General features: G+C 30.6%; 8 non-coding genes across 8 annotated transcripts; all 8 read left to right on the top strand.

Annotated features, from left to right (window-relative positions):
• Positions 1 to 2,830: 2,830 nt before the first annotated feature.
• LOC129927919 (U5 spliceosomal RNA) lies at positions 2,831 to 2,947 on the top strand. Its single transcript, XR_008779576.1, has one exon. It is a non-coding gene; the product is annotated as a U5 spliceosomal RNA (small nuclear RNA).
• A 2,163-nt stretch (positions 2,948 to 5,110) lies between these two features.
• On the top strand, positions 5,111 to 5,227 carry LOC129927920 (U5 spliceosomal RNA). The gene has a single exon (XR_008779577.1). It is a non-coding gene; the product is annotated as a U5 spliceosomal RNA (small nuclear RNA).
• A 1,430-nt stretch (positions 5,228 to 6,657) lies between these two features.
• LOC129927931 (U5 spliceosomal RNA) lies at positions 6,658 to 6,774 on the top strand. The gene has a single exon (XR_008779587.1). It is a non-coding gene; the product is annotated as a U5 spliceosomal RNA (small nuclear RNA).
• Positions 6,775 to 8,201: 1,427 nt separating this feature from the next.
• On the top strand, positions 8,202 to 8,318 carry LOC129927918 (U5 spliceosomal RNA). The gene has a single exon (XR_008779575.1). It is a non-coding gene; the product is annotated as a U5 spliceosomal RNA (small nuclear RNA).
• Positions 8,319 to 13,133: 4,815 nt separating this feature from the next.
• On the top strand, positions 13,134 to 13,250 carry LOC129927921 (U5 spliceosomal RNA). Its single transcript, XR_008779578.1, has one exon. It is a non-coding gene; the product is annotated as a U5 spliceosomal RNA (small nuclear RNA).
• A 1,800-nt stretch (positions 13,251 to 15,050) lies between these two features.
• On the top strand, positions 15,051 to 15,169 carry LOC129927923 (U5 spliceosomal RNA). Its single transcript, XR_008779580.1, has one exon. It is a non-coding gene; the product is annotated as a U5 spliceosomal RNA (small nuclear RNA).
• A 1,796-nt stretch (positions 15,170 to 16,965) lies between these two features.
• Positions 16,966 to 17,082, top strand: LOC129927927 (U5 spliceosomal RNA). The gene has a single exon (XR_008779584.1). It is a non-coding gene; the product is annotated as a U5 spliceosomal RNA (small nuclear RNA).
• A 1,798-nt stretch (positions 17,083 to 18,880) lies between these two features.
• On the top strand, positions 18,881 to 18,997 carry LOC129927926 (U5 spliceosomal RNA). The gene has a single exon (XR_008779583.1). It is a non-coding gene; the product is annotated as a U5 spliceosomal RNA (small nuclear RNA).
• The last annotated feature ends 1,083 nt before the right edge of the window (positions 18,998 to 20,080 follow it).

Below are 20,080 nucleotides of genomic sequence, written 5' to 3'. Positions count from 1 at the left end.
AGATCCCCCGGCCCCCACTTGAGGGGGGCCTCCAAATGAATGTCCGAAATTTGTTTTTTAAATAAATTAAATAATACTTCACTGTCTCTGTAATCTTACTTTTCACGTTGCTAAATAAGTTAGTGACCCTGTAGCATGTCTTCCACACAGAGTAGTAACTCTTCCGTGCGAGGTTACTTTCAGTTTCAAGGAGTAGCGCTGACTAGTGCCGTGTTACTCTCAGGAAGTAACTTAGTTTATATTGTAGTTTATTTCATAATCCTTATCATTTAAAAAGAAACCTGATAAGAGCACTGAAAACAAAGGAGACCATGAACGTGTCAAAGAAAAGTATCGCTATTTAGATGATTCATACACAGATACAGCAGTCGAAGAACTAAAAATGTCTCCTGATGAAAGTAGTAGTACTGAAGAGACTCCAGGGGAATACCTTTTACCACAGTCAGAGAAAACATCTGAGAAAACATACAGATGATGAGTCAAGTGATGGTCTTCCAAAATCACTTTTTTCAGAAGTGGAAAAAGTTGTAATTAAGTACAAAGACTTCGAATACATTCAGCCTGGAATTTTATCTGATGACTGCAAGCAAAGTATGTGTTAAAGGGTAGCTTATTTTCAAAAACAAAGATGAACGATATCTGTTTCCAGTACAGTTTACCCAAATTAAATCACGAAATTTGACATAATCTTGGTTCACTAGAAAGCTTCCAACATGAGAATGCACAACCGATCTTGGCTCCTCTTCTCTCCACACTTTGGCTGTCTGTTCTGTTTTACATGTGTACTGTTTTCGAGGTATCATAGAAGACATCTAGTGCATTGAGCAAACCTGGAGTTGGTTTCACCAAATGGAAGAACCCTGAGAGACTGAAAGAACTTGAAGAAGGAGACCACCACAGACGAGCTCTTTTGAATTTTAAGTCAGAAGAAGAAAAGATTAAAGCAGAACCCTATGAACTGTCACATATGTTTTATGCGCAAATTTTGAAAAATCAGCAGTAGGCTATTGGAGAGATATTCTGAAGCGTGTAGTAGCAGCTATTAAGTACTTAGCAAAAACAAACTCAAGCTTACGTGGTCACGACGAAAAACTGAATTCACCCAATCCTGGGAATTGCCTAGCATCTTTGAAATGTCTTGCAGAATTTGATGAAGATTCGAAACACCGCTTACATAGAATTAAAATATTTGTCACCAGAAATTCAAAATGAGTTCATTAACTTGATGGGCTAAAAAGTTAGAGAATCAATAGTTGGGAAAGTCAATCAAGTTTGTTACTTTTCTCTGATGCTTGATTCCACTCCAAATATTTTTTTATCAAGAACAGGTATCCCTAAGAGTTCGTTACTTGGATGTTGATAATTTCGAAATTAAAGAGTCATTCATTTGTTACTTTGAAATTTTGAAACCTGAACATTGTGAAGAACTTGTTCTGAAAATTCTTAAAGACGTTGGACTGGACTTTGATCTGAGCAGAGGTCAAACTTATGATAACGCAACCACAATGAATGGCCGTCTGTGTGGACAGCATAGGCGTCTCTTAAACATAAATACAATTCTAGTTTTAATAATTTCAAAACGGACACTTATGTATTTTTTATTACGATTATTCTAAACCAAGTTGATATTATCTTAAATTTTAACTTTCTATTATTTATATGTCTTTAAATGTAACAATATCTCCTTTTTGGCTTTCAATAAGTTTAGAAATGTTTTTAATTTTATAGTGAACTAGAAGAATAATGTTTAGAAAAAAAGATTTAAAACGTAGGCCCTACACTGGCTGGAATCTGAATTTCAAAAGAGAAATTGGAAAACCAATATCTAAAAATATTCCTACAACTTTTCCTACAATTTTTATATATCTTTGGGAATAAAGTTAATAACTAATTATGAAGAATTCTTCTACAATTTAAAATTTGCACTTTACCAGGATTTTAATAATTTTACAAATGTACCAATTTCTGCTTTTTTGGCTTTCACAAAGTTTAGAAATTTGACAGACGTAAGAAGCCTCGTCAATAGGTTACATTGTGACAATTGACTGATTTCGGCTGTATAGTCGATGGTCGCCGTTACATTCATCTACAGGTTCAAATCCTGTTAGCCTCTGGCGCTACATTCTCTCTTTTTTTTTTTTCAATTTTGTCAAATTTAAAAAGTTTTTAATTAAAAAAAATTAATAAGTGAACTCAAGTATTTTTCATTGCTAAGTATTTTAAATAAAAAAGGGTTCCAATTTTTAATTAGTATACAAAATTAAATACCATTCAGTTAAAACATGGATAAAAAATAAACATTCACGGACATTCCGAGCATCTCTTTTTTAATGTCCTATTAAATTCCTCTTTTTAGCTAGCAAACTTTTTATAGGTGGAGAAAATATAATTATTTGTGTACACTACACTGTATTCAATGTTTGCGAACACTCTTTAAAAAGTTTTTTGATCTTTATTATTAAGACATGTGAGAAATAATAAATAAGAATAATAGTGAAAGGGGAAGTATAATAAATAACAATAATAGTGAAAGGGGAAGTGTCCGTAAAAGTTAATCACTTTTGGTAAATGGAAGGGAGACAGCTCTTGCCTTACTAGCTGAAGGGCAAAAAAAAACTTTCTTTTAAGTGATAAAGTGCACAAATGATATCCTTTTTCTAAAAGTACCAAACACATATTCACTTTCAAAAAAAGTTCTACTTTGCGTAACGCATGTTACGGAGAATCTTTTGCTTGTCAATGATCTTATGTCAATAAATACAAAAGATACAAAACCATTTTTAGTATCGAAAATTTCTAGATCGCGCCGATTACCCCTCACAATTGCTTTTCACTCTGGCTTCACTGCACAACGTCAAAACCCCTCGCCTTTTACTAGGAGTTTCCGTGCAGTGGAGCATTATAATGAGTCTAAATCTCAAATTTTTTCAGCCCTACTCTGTAGGGTTATATAATCTTAAGAGCATTAATGGCAGATAAACAAAATTCTACACACTAACATGACATTCCTTTGATTACATTTCCACCTACTATCTTTCGAATCCTTCGTGGGTTTAAAACGTAGGCCCTACACTGGCTGGAATCTGAATTTCGGAAGAGTAATTGGAAAACCAATATCTAAAGATATTCCTACAAATTTGTCAATTTTTCTATATCTTTGGGAATAAAGTTACCAACTAATTGGCCACACAGTGAAAACTCTGGTTCGACCGTTATCATTTTTCAAAATAATATCATCTTGAAATTAAAATTGGCAATTTTGAACACGTTTTCAGTCGGTATATGGAAACTCAGGATTGACTTTTATATATATTTAAAAATAATTTTATATTGACAATTTTTATAAGGACACTTAAGTATTTTGCATCACTAAATATTATAAAGAAATCTTGTACAATTTAAAATTTGCACTTTACCAGGATTTTAATAATTTTACAAATGTACCAATTTCTGCTTTTTTTGGCTTTCACAAAGTTTAGAAATTTGTTAAATTTTTTGTAGTGAACTAAAAGAATAATGTTTAAAAAAATGATTGACAGAGACGTGAGAAGCCTGGTCAAGAGACAATTGACTGATTTCGGCTGTATAGTCGATGGTCGCCGTTACATTCATCTACAGGTTCAAATCCTGTTAGCCTCTGGCGCTACCTTCTCACATTCTTCTTTTTTTTTAAACTTTATAAAATTTTAAATAATTCTAAAAATATAATAATTTTAAAACGGACACTTATGTATTTTTTTTTACAATTTTTCTAAATTAGATCAGAACTATTTTAAATGTTAACTTTCTATTTTTTAAATATTTTTAAATGTAACAATATCTGCTTTTTGGCTTTCACTAAGTTTAGAAATTTGTTAAATTTGTGTAGTGAACTAGAAGAATAATGTTTAGAAAAAATGTTTGACAGACGTGAGAAGCCTGGTCAAGAGGTTACTTTGTGACAATTGACTGATTTCGGCTGTATAGTCGATGGTCGCCGTTACATTCATCTACAGGTTCAAATCCTGTTAGCCTCTGGCGCTACCTTCTCACATTCTTCTTTTTTTTTAACTTTATAAAATTTTAAATAATTCTAAAAATATAATAATTTTAAAACGGACACTTATGTATTTTTTATTACAATTTTTCTAAATTAGATCAGAACTATTTTAAATGTTAACTTTCTATTATTTAAATATTTTTAAATGTAACAATATCTGCTTTTTGGCTTTCACAAAGTTTAGAAATTTGTTAAATTTGTGTAGTGAACTAGAAGAATAATGTTTAGAAAAAATGTTTGACAGAAGTAAGAAGCCTCGTCAATAGGTTACATTGTGACAATTGACTGATTTCGGCTGTATAGTCGATGGTCGCCGTTACATTCATCTACAGGTTCAAATCCTGTTAGCCTCTGGCGCTACATTCTCTTTTTTTTTTTTTCAATTTTGTCAAATTTAAAAAGTTTTTAATTAAAAAAAATTAATAAGTGAACTCAAGTATTTTTCATTGCTAAGTATTTTAAATAAAAAAGGGTTCCAATTTTTAATTAGTATACAAAATTAAATACCATTCAGTTAAAACATGGATAAAAAATAAACATTGACAGACATTCCGGGCATCTCTTTTTTAATGTCCTTTTTAAAATTCCTCTTTTTAGCTTGCAAACTTTTTATGGGTGGAGAAAATATAATTATTTGTGTACACTACACTGTATTCAATGTTTGCGAACACTCTTTAAAAAGTTTTTTTATCTTTATTATTAAGACATGTGAGAAATAATAAATAAGAATAATAGTGAAAGGGGAAGTATAATAAATAACAATAATAGTGAAAGGGGAAGTATCCGCAAAAGTTAATCACTTTTGGTAAATGGAAGGGAGACACCTCTTGCCTTACTAGCTGAAGGGCAAAAAAACACTTTCTTTTAAGTAATAAAGTGCACAAATAATATCCTTTTTCTAAAAGTACCAAACACATATTCACTTTCAAAAAAAGTTCTACTTTGCGTAACGCATGTTACGGAGAATCTTTTGCTTGTCAATGATCTTATGTCAATAAATACAAAAGATACAAAACCATTTTTTGTATCGAAAATTTTTAGATCGCGCCGATTACCCCTCACAATTGCTTTTCACTCTGGCTGCACTGCACAACGTCAAAACCCCTCGCCTTTTACTAGGGGTTTCCGTGCAGAGGAGCATTATAATGAGTCTAAATCTCAAATTTTTTCAGCCCTACTCTGTAGGGTTATATAATCTTAAGAGCATTAATGGCAGATAAACAAAATTCTACACACTAACATGACATTCCTTTGATTACATTTCCACCTACTATCTTTCGAATCCTTCGTGGGTTTAAAACGTAGGCCCTACACTGGCTGGAATCTGAATTTCGGAAGAGTAATTGGAAAACCAATATCTAAAGATATTCCTACAAATTTGTCAATTTTTCTATATCTTTGGGAATAAAGTTACCAACTAATTGGCCACACAGTGAAAACTCTGGTTCGACCGTTATCATTTTTCAAAATAATATCATCTTAAAATTCAAATTGGCAATTTTGAACACGTTTTCAGTCGGTATATGGAAACTCAGGATTGACTTTTATATATATTTAAAAATAATTTTATATTGAAAATTTTTATAAGGACACTTAAGTATTTTGCATCACTAAATATTATAAAGAAATCTTGTACAATTTAAAATTTGCACTTTACCAGGATTTTAATAATTTTACAAATGTACCAATTTCTGCTTTTTTTGGCTTTCACAAAGTTTAGAAATTTATTAAATTTTTTGTAGTGAACTAAAAGAATAATGTTTAAAAAAAATGATTGACAGAGACGTGAGAAGCCTGGTCAAGAGGTTACTTTAAGACAATTGACTGATTTCGGCTGTATAGTCGATGGTCGCCGTTACATTCATCTACAGGTTCAAATCCTGTTAGCCTCTGGCGCTACCTTCTCACATTCTCTTTTTTTTTTTTTCAATTTTGTCAAATTTGAAAAAGTTTTTAATTAAAAAAAATTAATAAGTGAACTCAAGTATTTTTCATTGCTAAGTATTTTAAATAAAAAAGGGTTCCAATTTTTAATTAGTATACAAAATTAAATACCATTCAGTTAAAACATGGATAAAAAATAAACATTCACGAACGTTCCGAGCATCTATTTTTTAATGTCCTATTAAATTCCTCTTTTTAGCTGGCAAACTTTTTATAGGTGGAGAAAATATAATTATTTGTGTACACTACACTGTATTCAATGTTTGCGAACACTCTTTAAAAAGTTTTTTGATCTTTATTATTAAGACATGTGAGAAATAATAAATAAGAATAATAGTGAAAGGGGAAGTATAATAAATAACAATAATAGTGAAAGGGGAAGTGTCCGTAAAAGTTAATCACTTTTGGTAAATGGAAGGGAGACAGCTCTTGCCTTACTAGCTGAAGGGCAAAAAAAAAACTTTCTTTTAAGTGATAAAGTGCACAAATGATATCCTTTTTCTAAAAGTACCAAACACATATTCACTTTCAAAAAAAGTTCTACTTTGCGTAACGCATGTTACGGAGAATCTTTTGCTTGTCAATGATCTTATGTCAATAAATACAAAAGATACAAAACCATTTTTGGTATCGAAAATTTCTAGATCGCGCCGATTACCCCTCACAATTGCTTTTCACTCTGGCTTCACTGCACAACGTCAAAACCACTCGCCTTTTACTAGGAGTTTCCGTGCAGAGGAGCATTATAATGAGTCTAAATCTCAAATTTTTTCAGCCCTACTCTGTAGGGTTATATAATCTTAAGAGCATTAATGGCAGATAAACAAAATTCTACACACTAACATGACATTCCTTTGATTACATTTCCACCTACTATCTTTCGAATCCTTCGTGGGTTTAAAACGTAGGCCCTACATTGGCTGGAATCTGAATTTCGGAAGAGTAATTGGAAAACCAATATCTAAAGATATTCCTACAAATTTGTCAATTTTTCTATATCTTTGGGAATAAAGTTACCAACTAATTGGCCACACAGTGAAAACTCTGGTTCGACCGTTATCATTTTTTAAAATAATATCATCTTAAAATTAAAATTGGCAATTTTGAACACGTTTTCAGTCGGTATATGGAAACTCAGGATTGACTTTTATATATATTTAAAAATAATTTTATATTGAAAATTTTTATAAGGACACTTAAGTATTTTGCATCACTAAATATTATAAAGAAATCTTGTACAATTTAAAATTTGCACTTTACCAGGATTTTAATAATTTTACAAATGTACCAATTTCTGCTTTTTTTGGCTTTCACAAAGTTTAGAAATTTGTTAAATTTTTTGTAGTGAACTAAAAGAATAATGTTTTAAAAAAATGATTGACAGAGACGTGAGAAGCCTGGTCAAGAGGTTACTTTGTGACAATTGACTGATTTCGGCTGTATAGTCGATGGTCGCCGTTACATTCATCTACAGGTTCAAATCCTGTTAGCCTCTGGCGCTACATTCTCTTTTTTTTTTTTTTTTTTCAATTTTGTCAAATTTAAAAAGTTTTTAATTAAAAAAAATTAATAAGTGAACTCAAGTATTTTTCTTTACTAAGTATTTTAAATAAAAAAGAGTTCCAATTTTTAATTTGTATACAAAATTAAATACCATTCAGATAAAACATGGATAAAAAATAAACATTCACAGTCATTACGGATGTCTCTTTTTTAATGTCCTTTTTAAAATTTCTCTTTTTAGCTTGCAAACTTTTTATGGGTGGAGAAAATATAATTATTTGTGTACACTACACTGTATTCAATGTTTGCGAACACTCTTTAAAAAGTTTTTTGATCTTTATTATTAAGACATGTGAGAAATAATAAATAAGAATAATAGTGAAAGGGGAAGTATAATAAATAACAATAATAGTGAAAGGGGAAGTATCCGCAAAAGTTAATCACTTTTGGTAAATGGAAGGGAGACAGCTCTTGCCTTACTAGCTGTAGGGCAAAAAAAAACTTTCTTTTAAGTGATAAAGTGCACAAATAATATCCTTTTTCTAAAAGTACCAAACACATATTCACTTTCAAAAAAAGTTCTACTTTGCGTAACGCATGTTACGGAGAATCTTTTGCTTGTCAATGATCTTATGTCAATAAATACAAAAGATACAAAACCATTTTTGGTATCGAAAATTTCTAGATCGCGCCGATTACCCCTCACAATTGCTTTTCACTCTGGCTTCACTGCACAACGTCAAAACCCCTCGCCTTTTACTAGGGGTTTCCGTGCAGAGGAGCATTATAATGAGTCTAAATCTCAAATTTTTTCAGCCCTACTCTGTAGGGTTATATAATCTTAAGAGCATTAATGGCAGATAAACAAAATTCTACACACTAACATGACATTCCTTTGATTACATTTCCACCTACTATCTTTCGAATCCTTCGTGGGTTTAAAACGTAGGCCCTACACTGGCTGGAATCTGAATTTCGGAAGAGTAATTGGAAAACCAATATCTAAAGATATTCCTACAAATTTGTCAATTTTTCTATATCTTTGGGAATAAAGTTACCAACTAATTGGCCACACAGTGAAAACTCTGGTTCGACCGTTATCATTTTTCAAAATAATATCATCTTAAAATTAAAATTGGCAATTTTGAACACGTTTTCAGTCGGTATATGGAAACTCAGGATTGACTTTTATATATATTTAAAAATAATTTTATATTGACAATTTTTATAAGGACACTTAAGTATTTTGCATCACTAAATATTATAAAGAAATCTTGTACAATTTAAAATTTGCACTTTACCAGGATTTTAATAATTTTACAAATGTACCAATTTCTGCTTTTTTTGGCTTTCACAAAGTTTAGAAATTTGTTAAATTTTTTGTAATGAACTAAAAGAATAATGTTTAAAAAAAATGATTGACAGAGACGTGAGAAGCCTGGTCAAGAGGTTACTTTGTGACAATTGACTGATTTCGGCTGTATAGTCGATGGTCGCCGTTACATTCATCTACAGGTTCAAATCCTGTTAGCCTCTGGCGCTACCTTCTCACATTCTTCTTTTTTTTTAACTTTATAAAATTTTAAATAATTCTAAAAATATAATAATTTTAAAACGGACACTTATGTATTTTTTATTACAATTTTTCTAAATTAGATCAGAACTATTTTAAATGTTAACTTTCTATTATTTAAATATTTTTAAATGTAACAATATCTGCTTTTTGGCTTTCACTAAGTTTAGAAATTTGTTAAATTTGTGTAGTGAACTAGAAGAATAATGTTTAGAAAAAATGTTTGACAGACGTGAGAAGCCTGGTCAAGAGGTTACTTTGTGACAATTGACTGATTTCGGCTGTATAGTCGATGGTCGCCGTTACATTCATCTACAGGTTCAAATCCTGTTAGCCTCTGGCGCTACCTTCTCACATTTTTTTTTTTTCAATTTGATCAAATTTGAAAAAGTTTTTAATTGAAAAAATTAATAAGTGAACTCAAGTATTTTTCATTGCTAAGTATTTTAAATAAAAAAGGGTTCCAATTTTTAATTAGTATACAAAATTAAATACCATTCAGTTAAAACATGGATAAAAAATAAACATTGACAGACATTCCGGGCATCTCTTTTTTAATGTCCTTTTTAAAATTCCTCTTTTTAGCTTGCAAACTTTTTATGGGTGGAGAAAATATAATTATTTGTGTACACTACACTGTATTCAATGTTTGCGAACACTCTTTAAAAAGTTTTTTGATCTTTATTATTAAGACATGTGAGAAATAATAAATAAGAATAATAGTGAAAGGGGAAGTATAATAAATAACAATAATAGTGAAAGGGGAAGTATCCGCAAAAGTTAATCACTTTTGGTAAATGGAAGGGAGACAGCTCTTGCGTTACTAGCTGAAGGGCAAAAAAAAACTTTCTTTTAAGTGATAAAGTGCACAAATGATATCCTTTTTCTAAAAGAATGAAACACATATTCACTTTCAAAAAAAGTTCTACTTTGCGTAACGCATGTTACGGAGAATCTTTTGCTTGTCAATGATCTGTTTGATTCCTTTGATGCGGACACTTCTAACCCATACAACATCCTAAACACCATCCCGAACCAAACTCACCAACCACTAGCCAGATCCACTCCTGTTAAACCTAAATCTACTAAAACTAATACAACAGCCTCACTAAACAAACCTACTAAACAAGTATTACCAAAATACCTTAAAACCTTAGTTATAAATTTTCAAAGCATTAGGAACAAAACAGCAGACTTAGAAATTTTATTAGAATGTGAGAAACCAGACATAATTGCAGGAACAGAAACTTGGCTGCATCCTGAAATTTATAATGCAGAAATTTTCAATAGTAATTATGAAATTTTTAGAAAAGATAGGGCTGATAATCATGGAGGAGTTCTTTTAGCAATAAAAAACACTCTTATAGCAGAAGAAATTACCTTACCTAACTCAAAAAATGTAGAATCAACATTTTGTAAAATTAATACCACCTCAACATCCCTAATAATAGGCAGCATTTACAGACCACCAAATTCTAGTTTAGAATACATGCAGGAACTATGTAATCAGATTACTACACTTAAAGAGACAAATAAAAATGCAGTTTTTTGGATTATGGGTGATTTCAACCTACCTGATATAAATTGGAAAACACTAACCATAGATAAACACCAAAACCTTAAGGACATAAATGAGCTTTTCATAGAAACTTTACACAACCTAAGTTTAGATCAAATCATTAAAAAGCCAACTAGATTAAACAACACATTAGATCTCTTCTTAACCAACAGACCTGGATTAGTAGTTGATTATGAAATTATCCCTGGTCTATCAGACCATGAGATCATAAAAATACACAGTCAGATAAAAGCAGTAGCCAATACAAAACCCAAAAGAAAAATCTTACTCTGGAATAAATGTAACCTAACACAACTACACCAAGCTGCACTAAACTTTCAACAAACATTCTTATTAGAAAAAGACATTAACCAACCAGTCGATGACCTCTGGAATTTCATTAAAAACCATCTTAAAAGCATAATAGAAAATCATATACCAACTAAATACACATCAAACAAAATAAATAAATGCTGGTTTAATAATAGACTAAAGAAGCTTTGTAAACAGAAGGAAAACCTCTATAGAAAATTTAAAGAAACTAATGCAGAAAGAGTTTACAAAAAGTATATAAAAATTAAACACTTAACCCAAAAAGTAAACAGACAGCTGCAGAGTGAATACATAAACAATGTAATATCTAAAGATAACAACAAAAACCTATGGTCATACATTAAGTCTAAGAAAATGGAAACAACAGGCGTAGCGCCATTAAAAGATGAACATAACATAATACATAATGATAATGAAACTAAAGCAAACATTCTAAACAAATACTTTGCATCAGCATTCTCAGCCCCAGGAGACAAAGACATATTACTGAATTTGAACCAAGTAGACAACATAGAAGATATAGTAGTACAAGAAAATGGAATTCAAAAACTATTAGCCAACACCAAACCAAATAAAGCTTCTGGACCTGATGGTATTCCAGCTAGATTACTCAAAGAACTAAGTAATGAGCTAGCCCCAGTGTTCAAAATACTCTTTCAGGCTTCACTTAACCAGGGCAGAGTACCAAAGGACTGGAAAGAAGCTAATGTCACCCCCCTATTTAAAAAAGGAGAAAAATCTGACCCAGGGAACTACAGACCAGTATCACTTACCAGCATCACATGTAAAATCCTAGAACACATAATATGTAGCAACATCATAAACCACTTAGACAAACATAATGTCCTCACACCATACCAACATGGCTTTAGGAAATATAGATCATGTGAAACACAACTAATAGGACTAATTGATGATTTTTCAAAAGGTTTAGATAATAGTGAACAAATAGATGCTATCTTACTAGATTTTTCTAAGGCTTTTGACAAAGTTCACCACCATAGTTTGCTTAAAAAATTAAAATATTTCGGCATTAATGGTCCACTGCATCAGTGGATTAAAGACTTTCTGATAGGGAGAGAACAAACTGTAATAATAAATGGCTCTAAATCAACACCGATAACAGTAAACTCAGGTGTACCTCAAGGTACAGTCTTGGGTCCACTACTATTTTTAATTTACATAAATGATTTACCAAATTGCATTAGTTCAGGAACAAAAGTCAGATTATTTGCAGACGATTGCATAATATATAGAACAATAAAAACAACACAAGACACAGATATTTTACAAAGAGAATTAGATGAATTACAGAAATGGGAATCAAATTGGAGCATGTCTTTCCACCCAGAAAAATGTCAGTTGTTAAGAGTAACAAAAAAACTAAAACAAATTAATTCCACTTATCTTATTCATGGCAAACCAGTATCACAGACTAAAAACGCAAAATACCTAGGTGTTATAATAAATGAAAAACTATCATGGAATCCACATATTGATGAAACTACAAAAAAATCAAACAAAGCATTAGGATTTATTAAAAGAAATTTCTATAAATCAAATAAGAACATAAAACTAAAATGTTACTTAACCCTGGTTAGGCCAATAATAGAATATGCATCCTCCGTTTGGGACCCCTCAACTCAAGAAAACATTAAGAAACTGGAACAGACACAAAATAGAGCAGTGAGATTCATAACAAACGAATATTCACATTTGACTAGAGTAACACCTTTAGTAAAATCACTAAATTTAGAAAGCCTTCAGGACAGAAGGCTCAAAAGTAAAGTAGCAATCATACATAAAACACTGAACCATAATCTTCAAATAAAAAAACAAAAATTAATAAAATACTCTGAAAGACACAAAGATAAAGGCACATTCCTCGTCCCATATGCTAGGACAAATTTGTACAAATACTCCTTCTTCCCTAGTGCTATTAGAGCATGGAATGGGTTGCCTGAGCTAGCCAGGAAAACCAGTGACTTGGCAGAATTTAAGTCATTGGTTAATATGCATGACTAAATGCATGACGCGTAGGACGTAATCATCTTCTTTTTTGAAGTAACGTCTGTATTATATAAGATAAGATAAGATCTTATGTCAATAAATACAAAAGATACAAAACCATTTTTTGTATCGAAAATTTTTAGATCGCGCCGATTACCCCTCACAATTGCTTTTCACTCTGGCTTCACTGCACAACGTCAAAACCCCTCGCCTTTTACTAGGGGTTTCCGTGCAGAGGAGCATTATAATAAGTCTAAATCTCAAATTTTTTCAGCCCTACTCTGTAGGGTTATATAATCTTAAGAGCATGAATGGCAGATAAACAAAATTCTACACACTAACCTGACATTCCTTTGATTACATTTCCACCTACTATCTTTCGAATCCTTCGTGGGTTTAAAACGTAGGCCCTACACTGGCTGGAATCTGAATTTCGGAAGAGTAATTGGAAAACCAATATCTAAAGATATTCCTACAAATTTGTCAATTTTTCTATATCTTTGGGAATAAAGTTACCAACTACTTGGCCACACAGTGAAAACTCTGGTTCGACCGTTATGATTTTTCAAAATAATATCATCTTAAAATTAAAATTGGCAATTTTGAACACGTTTTCAGTCGGTATATGGAAACTCAGGATTGACTTTTATATATATTTAAAAATAATTTTATATTGAAAATTTTTATAAGGACACTTAAGTATTTTGCATCACTAAATATTATAAAGAAATCTTGTACAATTTAAAATTTGCACTTTACCAGGATTTTAATAATTTTACAAATGTACCAATTTCTGCTTTTTTTGGCTTTCACAAAGTTTAGAAATTTGTTAAATTTTTTGTAGTGAACTAAAAGAATAATGTTTAAAAAAAATGATTGACAGAGACGTGAGAAGCCTGGTCAAGAGGTTACTTTGTGACAATTGACTGATTTCGGCTGTATAGTCGATGGTCGCCGTTACATTCATCTACAGGTTCAAATCCTGTTAGCCTCTGGCGCTACCTTCTCACATTCTTCTTTTTTTTTTAACTTTATAAAATTTTAAATAATTCTAAAAATATAATAATTTTAAAACGGACACTTATGTATTTTTTATTACAATTTTTCTAAATTAGATCAGAACTATTTTAAATGTTAACTTTCTATTATTTAAATATTTTTAAATGTAACAATATCTGCTTTTTGGCTTTCACTAAGTTTAGAAATTTGTTAAATTTGTGTAGTGAACTAGAAGAATAATGTTTAGAAAAAATGTTTGACAGACATGAGAAGCCTGGTCAAGAGGTTACTTTGTGACAATTGACTGATTTCGGCTGTATAGTCGATGGTCGCCGTTACATTCATCTACAGGTTCAAATCCTGTTAGCCTCTGGCGCTACCTTCTCACATTTTTTTTTTTCAATTTAATCAAATTTGAAAAAGTTTTTAATTGAAAAAATTAATAAGTGAACTCAAGTATTTTTCATTGCTAAGTATTTTAAATAAAAAAGGGTTCCAATTTTTAATTAGTATACAAAATTAAATACCATTCAGTTAAAACATGGATAAAAAATAAACATTGACAGACATTCTGTGAATCTCTTTTTTAATGTCCTTTTTAAAATTCCTCTTTTTAGCTTGCAAACTTTTTATGGGTGGAGAAAATATAATTATTTGTGTACACTACACTGTATTCAATGTTTGCGAACACTCTTTAAAAAGTTTTTTGATCTTTATTATTAAGACATGTGAGAAATAATAAATAAGAATAATAGTGAAAGGGGAAGTATAATAAATAACAATAATAGTGAAAGGGGAAGTATCCGCAAAAGTTAATCTCTTTTGGTAAATGGAAGGGAGACAGCTCTTTCGTTACTAGCTGAAGGGCAAAAAAAAACTTTCTTTTAAGTGATAAAGTGCACAAATGATATCCTTTTTCTAAAAGTACCAAACACATATTCACTTTCAAAAAAAGTTCTACTTTGCGTAACGCATGTTACGGAGAATCTTTTGCTTGTCAATGATCTTATGTCAATAAATACAAAAGATACAAAACCATTTTTTGTATCGAAAATTTTTAGATCGCGCCGATTACCCCTCACAATTGCTTTTCACTCTGGCTTCACTGCACAACGTCAAAACCCCTCGCCTTTTACTAGGAGTTTCCGTGCAGAGGAGCATTATAATGAGTCTAAATCTCAATTTTTTTCAGCCCTACTCTGTAGGGTTATATAATCTTAAGAGCATGAATGGCAGATAAACAAAATTCTACACACTAACATGACATTCCTTTGATTACATTTCCACCTACTATCTTTCGAATCCTTCGTGGGTTTAAAACGTAGGCCCTACACTAACTGGAATCTGAATTTCGGAAGAGTAATTGGAAAACCAATATCTAAAGATATTCCTACAAATTTGTCAATTTTTCTATATCTTTGGGAATAAAGTTACCAACTAATTGGCCACACAGTGAAAACTCTTGTTCGACCGTTATCATTTTTTAAAATAATATCATCTTAAAATTAAAATTGGCAATTTTGAACACGTTTTCAGTCGGTATATGGAAACTCAGGATTGACTTTTATATATATTTAAAAATAATTTTATATTGAAAATTTTTATAAGGACACTTAAGTATTTTGCATCACTAAATATTATAAAGAAATCTTGTACAATTTAAAATTTGCACTTTACCAGGATTTTAATAATTTTACAAATGTACCAATTTCTGCTTTTTTTGGCTTTCACAAAGTTTAGAAATTTGTTAAATTTTTTGTAGTGAACTAAAAGAATAATGTTTAAAAAAAATGATTGACAGAGACGTGAGAAGCCTGGTCAAGAGGTTACTTTGTGACAATTGACTGATTTCGGCTGTATAGTCGATGGTCGCCGTTACATTCATCTACAGGTTCAAATCCTGTTAGCCTCTGGCGCTACCTTCTCACATTCTTCTTTTTTTTTAACTTTATAAAATTTTAAATAATTCTAAAAATATAATAATTTTAAAACGGACACTTATGTATTTTTTATTACAATTTTTCTAAATTAGATCAGAACTATTTTAAATGTTAACTTTCTATTATTTAAATATTTTTAAATGTAACAATATCTGCTTTTTGGCTTTCACTAAGTTTAGAAATTTGTTAAATTTGTGTAGTGAACTAGAAGAATAATGTTTAGAAAAAATGTTTGACAGACATGAGAAGCCTGGTCAAGAGGTTACTTTGTGACAATTGACTGATTTCGGCTGTATAGTCGATGGTCGCCGTTACATTCATCTACAGGTTCAAATCCTGTTAGCCTCTGGCGCTACCTTCTCACATTTTTTTTTTTCAATTTAATCAAATTTGAAAAAGTTTTTAATTGAAAAAATTAATAAGTGAACTCAAGTATTTTTCATTGCTAAGTATTTTAAATAAAAAAGGGTTCCAATTTTTAATTAGTATAGAAAATTAAATACCATTCAGTTAAAACATGGATAAAAAATAAACATTGACAGACATTCTGTGAATCTCTTTTTTAATGTCCTTTTTAAAATTCCTCTTTTTAGCTTGCAAACTTTTTATGGGTGGAGAAAATATAATTATTTGTGTACACTACACTGTATTCAATGTTTGCGAACACTCTTTAAAAAGTTTTTTGATCTTTATTATTAAGACATGTGAGAAATAATAAATAAGAATAATAGTGAAAGGGGAAGTATAATAAATAACAATAATAGTGAAAGGGGAAGTATCCGCAAAAGTTAATCTCTTTTGGTAAATGGAAGGGAGACAGCTCTTTCGTTACTAGCTGAAGGGCAAAAAAAAACTTTCTTTTAAGTTATAAAGTGCACAAATGATATCCTTTTTCTAAAAGTACCAAACACATATTCACTTTCAAAAAAAGTTCTACTTTGCGAAACGCATGTTACGGAGAATCTTTTGCTTGTCAATGATCTTATGTCAATAATACAAAAGATACAAAACCATTTTTTGTATCGAAAATTTTTAGATCGCGCCGATTACCCCTCACAATTGCTTTTCACTCTGGCTTCACTGCACAACGTCAAAACCCCTCGCCTTTTACTAGGAGTTTCCGTGCAGAGGAGCATTATAATGAGACTAAATCTCAAATTTTTTCAGCCCTACTCTGTAGGGTTATATAATCTTAAGAGCATGAATGGCAGATAAACAAAATTCTACACACTAACATGACATTCCTTTGATTACATTTCCACCTACTATCTTTCGAATCCTTCGTGGGTTTAAAACGTAGGCCCTACACTAACTGGAATCTGAATTTCGGAAGAGTAATTGGAAAACCAATATCTAAAGATATTCCTACAAATTTGTCAATTTTTCTATATCTTTGGGAATAAAGTTACCAACTAATTGGCCACACAGTGAAAACTCTTGTTCGACCGTTATCATTTTTTAAAATAATATCATCTTAAAATTAAAATTGGCAATTTTGAACACGTTTTCAGTCGGTATATGGAAACTCAGGATTGACTTTTATATATATTTAAAAATAATTTTATATTGAAAATTTTTATAAGGACACTTAAGTATTTTGCATCACTAAATATTATAAAGAAATCTTGTACAATTTAAAATTTGCACTTTACCAGGATTTTAATAATTTTACAAATGTACCAATTTCTGCTTTTTTTGGCTTTCACAAAGTTTAGAAATTTGTTAAATTTTTTGTAGTGAACTAAAAGAATAATGTTTAAAAAAAATGATTGACAGAGACGTGAGAAGCCTGGTCAAGAGGTTACTTTGTGACAATTGACTGATTTCGGCTGTATAGTCGATGGTCGCCGTTACATTCATCTACAGGTTCAAATCCTGTTAGCCTCTGGCGCTACCTTCTCACATTCTTCTTTTTTTTTAACTTTATAAAATTTTAAATAATTCTAAAAATATAATAATTTTAAAACGGACACTTATGTATTTTTTATTACAATTTTTCTAAATTAGATCAGAACTATTTTAAATGTTAACTTTCTATTATTTAAATATTTTTAAATGTAACAATATCTGCTTTTTGGCTTTCACTAAGTTTAGAAATTTGTTAAATTTGTGTAGTGAACTAGAAGAATAATGTTTAGAAAAAATGTTTGACAGACATGAGAAGCCTGGTCAAGAGGTTACTTTGTGACAATTGACTGATTTCGGCTGTATAGTCGATGGTCGCCGTTACATTCATCTACAGGTTCAAATCCTGTTAGCCTCTGGCGCTACCTTCTCACATTTTTTTTTTTCAATTTAATCAAATTTGAAAAAGTTTTTAATTGAAAAAATTAATAAGTGAACTCAAGTATTTTTCATTGCTAAGTATTTTAAATAAAAAAGGGTTCCAATTTTTAATTAGTATAGAAAATTAAATACCATTCAGTTAAAACATGGATAAAAAATAAACATTGACAGACATTCTGTGAATCTCTTTTTTAATGTCCTTTTTAAAATTCCTCTTTTTAGCTTGCAAACTTTTTATGGGTGGAGAAAATATAATTATTTGTGTACACTACACTGTATTCAATGTTTGCGAACACTCTTTAAAAAGTTTTTTGATCTTTATTATTAAGACATGTGAGAAATAATAAATAAGAATAATAGTGAAAGGGGAAGTATAATAAATAACAATAATAGTGAAAGGGGAAGTATCCGCAAAAGTTAATCTCTTTTGGTAAATGGAAGGGAGACAGCTCTTTCGTTACTAGCTGAAGGGCAAAAAAAAACTTTCTTTTAAGTTATAAAGTGCACAAATGATATCCTTTTTCTAAAAGTACCAAACACATATTCACTTTCAAAAAAAGTTCTACTTTGCGAAACGCATGTTACGGAGAATCTTTTGCTTGTCAATGATCTTATGTCAATAATACAAAAGATACAAAACCATTTTTTGTATCGAAAATTTTTAGATCGCGCCGATTACCCCTCACAATTGCTTTTCACTCTGGCTTCACTGCACAACGTCAAAACCCCTCGCCTTTTACTAGGAGTTTCCGTGCAGAGGAGCATTATAATGAGACTAAATCTCAAATTTTTTCAGCCCTACTCTGTAGGGTTATATAATCTTAAGAGCATGAATGGCAGATAAACAAAATTCTACACACTAACATGACATTCCTTTGATTACATTTCCACCTACTATCTTTCGAATCCTTCGTGGGTTTAAAACGTAGGCCCTACACTAACTGGAATCTGAATTTCGGAAGAGTAATTGGAAAACCAATATCTAAAGATATTCCTACAAATTTGTCAATTTTTCTATATCTTTGGGAATAAAGTTACCAACTAATTGGCCACACAGTGAAAACTCTTGTTCGACCGTTATCATTTTTTAAAATAATATCATCTTAAAATTAAAATTGGCAATTTTGAACACGTTTTCAGTCGGTATATGGAAACTCAGGATTGACTTTTATATATATTTAAAAATAATTTTATATTGAAAATTTTTATAAGGACACTTAAGTATTTTGCATCACTAAATATTATAAAGAAATCTTGTACAATTTAAAATTTGCACTTTACCAGGATTTTAATAATTTTACAAATGTACCAATTTCTGCTTTTTTTGGCTTTCACAAAGTTTAGAAATTTGTTAAATTTTTTGTAGTGAACTAAAAGAATAATGTTTAAAAAAAATGATTGACAGAGACGTGAGAAGCCTGGTCAAGAGGTTACTTTGTGACAATTGACTGATTTCGGCTGTATAGTCGATGGTCGCCGTTACATTCATCTACAGGTTCAAATCCTGTTAGCCTCTGGCGCTACCTTCTCACATTCTTCTTTTTTTTTTAACTTTATAAAATTTTAAATAATTCTAAAAATATAATAATTTTAAAACGGACACTTATGTATTTTTTATTACAATTTTTCTAAATTAGATCAGAACTATTTTAAATGTTAAATTTCTATTATTTAAATATTTTTAAATGTAACAATATCTGCTTTTTGGCTTTCACTAAGTTTAGAAATTTGTTAAATTTGTGTAGTGAACTAGAAGAATAATGTTTAGAAAAAATGTTTGACAGACGTGAGAAGCCTGGTCAAGAGGTTACTTTGTGACCATTGACTGATTTCGGCTGTATAGTCGATGGTCGCCGTTACATTCATCTACAGGTTCAAATCCTGTTAGCCTCTGG

The sequence above is a fragment of the Biomphalaria glabrata genome, chromosome 8 (assembly GCF_947242115.1).
Source record: "Biomphalaria glabrata chromosome 8, xgBioGlab47.1, whole genome shotgun sequence".
In the NCBI taxonomy this organism is placed as follows: domain Eukaryota; kingdom Metazoa; phylum Mollusca; class Gastropoda; family Planorbidae; genus Biomphalaria; species Biomphalaria glabrata.
The sequence above is the reverse complement of the archived record's forward strand: the minus strand, read 5'-3'. Positions and strand labels throughout refer to the sequence as shown.